This window comes from Propithecus coquereli, unplaced genomic scaffold (genome assembly GCF_000956105.1).
Source record: "Propithecus coquereli isolate 6110/MARCELLA unplaced genomic scaffold, Pcoq_1.0 Scaffold69, whole genome shotgun sequence".
In the NCBI taxonomy this organism is placed as follows: Eukaryota; Metazoa; Chordata; class Mammalia; order Primates; family Indriidae; genus Propithecus; species Propithecus coquereli.
Genome location: NW_012152951.1, coordinates 1877080 through 1881482, shown reverse-complemented (window position 1 = coordinate 1881482; position 4403 = coordinate 1877080).

Sequence of the window (4403 nt, the reverse complement as noted above, 5' to 3'; positions counted from 1 at the left end):
GAGGCTGCTGGTGAATGCGATGAAATGTCTGATTTTAGCCTAAAATGTAGTGATCTACCTTCCCACAACCAGCCTCTAACAAAGGTGCTAAGATGACAAAAATCTCTTTTCCAAGTCTATCAGACTAAGGGAGTGTGTGTGTGTGTACAGTGGTAGGAGAGGGAGGGGGGAAGCCCAGTTTCTGCTCCAGCTATGATCTGAATGTTCGTGTCCTCCCAAATTCATATGTTGAAACCTAACCCCTGATGTGATGGTATTAGGAGGCAGGGGATTCAGGAGGTGATTAGGTCAGGAGGGTAGAGCCCTCATGGAGGAGATTAGTGACCTTATAAAAGAGGTCTGAGGGAGCTTATTTGCCCCTTCCTCCATGGGACGATGCACCAAAAAGGCACCATCTATGAACTAGGAAGTGGACCCTCACCAAACACCAAATCTGCTGGTGCCTTGATCATGGACTTCCCAGCCTTTGGAACAGTAAGAGATAAGTTTCTCTTGCTATAAACCACCCAGGATAAGATATTTTGTTATAGCAGCCCAAAGAGACTAAGACAACTCCATCCTAAGTAGACACCTAGACACCATGTCCACAAAAATCTCTCTCTCCAACGTGCCAGACTTCAGCCAAGTGAAGGGTCTGTTGAACAACTGAAATTGATTGTCTCACAGTTGTGGAGGCTGGAAGTCCAAGATCAAGGTGCTTGCAGGGTTGGTTTCTTCTGAGCCTCTCTGCTTGTCTTGCAGGCCTTTGTGTCCTCATATGGTCACCCCTCAGTCTGTGTTGTCTATGTCCTCATCTCTTAGTAGAAGGACACCAGTCACATTGGATTAGGGCCCACCCATATGACCTCATCTTACCTTAATTATCTTTTTAAAAACCCTATCTCCAAATACAGGCATATTTTGAGATACTGGGTGTTAGGACTTCAACATATAAATTTCGGGGGGACGTGATTCGGCCCATAACAGGGACAGGTTCATAGTTAAACATTTGGAAAACAGTCTCCTTGTCTGTACTCACAGTAGGTCTTGATACAGATTTTCAAAAGCCGTAAGTTTGCAAAGTCACCAATGCACAATGTGCTGCTCAAAGCCCCGTGGCCGGCTGTGACTGCTCAACTTCTTCATTTTTGTATCCCCTCTCCAGCAATCATGTGGGGACTTTCCACAAACAGCTTCTGTATAAAGCAAATGCATTTTTTAGGGCAGTGTGTGAGGCAAGCAGACGGCCATGGAAGACCCTGGAACAGTCAACAGAACCTAATAGAGTACCCTCAGATGAAAGTTTTCCTCACTCCAAGAAGACCCTATGGCCATTCTCTTATGACGTTCATGTTTCCTGTATGTATCAGGCGCTGTGCTAGGTGCTGGCTGTACAAACGCCAAGTCTCCTCCCTTGATTCACAGTTTATCAATCTAGTGAGAAAGAACAGAGAATATTAGTAAAATGCATACAGTGCTTGGCATGCATTTTACTTCACAAATGTTGCAAAACAGCCTTACCGGTCAGTTCAGTTTAATTCAATTCTCCTCGGCCCGAGGCAACATGGAAGACAGTCAAATTCTGTCCTTGGAGTCCAGACTGTGGATTCTAGTCTTGATGTTGTTCACAACTCAATATGGGACCCTGTCTTTCCAGAATATGAAATATTTTTCCTATCTTCTTTATTTTCTTGATCCTGTAAATTGTAGTTACATTATTTTATTTATTTATTTTTGTATTGGTTTAAAGGTTCTTATCTGCTAATGTCAATATGTGAATAACATGGGGATTTGTTTATACTTGTTTCCTGGTTTTGTTTTTGATTATATGGTCCTGTTTTTTTTTTTTTAACATGCCTCATAGTTTCTACTGAATGCTGAACATTTTAAACAGATACTTATGTAGGACCTAGACAATGTTTTCTTCCTCTAAATAGCAAGGTAAGTTTTTTTTTTTATTTTTTTCTTTTACAGGCAAATTGAGTACCAGGGATCACCTTGGTCCTGGTCAGAGTTAGTTTTAGCCTTTGTTAGGACTGGTCTGTTTTAACTCCATTATCTTAGTATCTTAGTACTGGTACTTACTTCTCAAGTGGGTCCCTTAGCCCTAGCACGGGGCATTTCTGGGTCTCAACCACAACCCGGGTGCATTTATCAAAGCCCTTCCACCTTGGCAGAGCTAAACTCTACCTTCTGTTTTCCAAGCACCATGCAGGAGCTGAAATCTTGGCTCAACTTTTAGCTTCCCTGCTGCTATTTCCTGCTGGAGTTCTTGGAGTCTCTCCCTGAACACATGCAGCTTAGAAGTCGGCCGACAATTTGAATGAATCTCTGTCCCTTAGCCTAGTAAGAACACCATTTTATGTTTGAGCCCTCTCCCTCATTTGCAAATTGCCCTCATAGGAAAAGCCAGGTGAATGTGGATTTTACCTTGGATACTTTCTTTCTCTCAAGGAGTATAACCCTCAATCTCTATTCCTGACTGTATTGTTTGCTCTCAATGCATTCAGACAGGTAGGGGTGCGTGTGTGTGTGTGTGTGTGTGTGTGTGTTTCAGATGATGTAGTTGTTTTTATGGAGGGGACATACCCAACTTACAATGGTTTGACTTATGATTTTTCCACTTTACAGTGGTATGAAAGTGAGATGCCTTCAATACGTTCCTTGACTTAAGATGAGTTTAACCCCACTGTGAACGGACAAGCATCTGCACTCTAGTTATCTACCACCACTACGAAGCATCCAACTGCAAAGCTCAGTGGTTTAAAACAACAATTTGTGGTTCTGCAGGTTGACTAGGCTCAGCTGGGGAGAGTTTACTTGGGAACATTCATGCAATTACAGTCAGATGGTAGCTGAGCTGGGTCATCTGAAGTCAATGGAACTGGACATATAAGATGACTTCTGCATTCTCAAACTCTTGAACTCAAGCCATCCTCCCGCCTCGGCCTCCCAGAGTGCTAGGATTACAGGTGTGAGCCACCACACTCAGCCGACTTTTGCATTCTAATGCCTCTTGCCTCAGTGCTCCTGGGCTTCTTTCACTCTCCATGAATTGTTCCAGAATCCAGGGTTTAGGCATCTAATGTCATGAACTCAGAATAGTCACGCTTCTTACGTTACTACTCACTGCTAAGAGGCAGAAAGCAGAACTGTCCAGGTTTGATAAGGGCTATGTCTGCAAATGGCACAGTATAATTTCTACCATATTTTATTGGTCAAATAAGTCACAGGGGCCACCTAAATTCAAGAGTCCACCTCTTGATGTGGAAATGGCAAGGTCACCCTCAGAAGAGCATATGGAATGAGAGATGAGGTTGTGTCCAACTTTAGAAAACATAATGTGCCATAGATATAAGCTGTTCTGTCACTGTTGGAAACCCCAATCAAAACTGACCCAAGAAGATAGGGAAAACTGGAATATTCTTATTACTATTGAGTTAATAGTTAAACATCTTTCTTGAAAGAAAATACCAAGAACAGATGGCCTCGAAGTTGAGTGCTACCAAACATTTAATACACAATTTCAAATCATCATAAACACTTTCTTATCCTAAAAATAAGAAAACACTTTCTATCTTATTATATGAAGATAGATATCTTAGTGCATTAGTGCTGCTATAACAAAATACCTGAGACTGGGTAATTTATAAAGAATAGAAATTTAATTCTCACAGTTTTGGGGTCTGGTGGTCCAAGATCAAGATGCCAATGTTTGGTGTCTGGTGAGAGGTTGTTCTCTGCTTCCAAGATGGCGCATTGTTGCTGCATCCTCTGGAGTAGAAGACTGTTGTGTGTTCAGATGGTAGGAGGGATGGGAGGATTGAAAAGGCTTAAACTCACTCTGCCAAATCCTTTTATAAGACCATCTAATTCCATTTATGAGGGCGGAACCCTCAAGACTGAATCATCTCCTAAAGGCCATACCTCCCAACACTGTTGCATTGGGGATTAAGTTCTAACATGAATTTTGGAGGGTACAAAAATAGTAGCATAACCTTAATTCCAAAACTATACAAAGGCACAATAGAGATGAAAATTGCAGGTGAACTTTATTCGTGGATATAGATGCAAATATCCTAATGAAATATCAGCAAAGCAAAACAGCTGTGTTGGCTAAGGTTCTTTGAGAAACAGAAGGTGGGATTAAATGTATGAGAGATTTATGGATAAGGCTAAATGAGAATAAGGAGGTGTAGGCAGGTGATCAGGCTTCACTTTAAGTCTGACGCCAGTGAAAGAAGAGAGAGAAGGATGGAGGAATAGGAGTAGCCTCATATTACAGTGTAGATTCAAGAAAGTTTTGGCCAAGCCAATGGGTAGGGGAGAATTCTCAAGTCAGTTACACCTTAGAGGAGTTCTATGTCCCACAGGAATGGGTCAGTACTACTGTCTTTACCATGTGCACTCATTGCTTGGGAGGA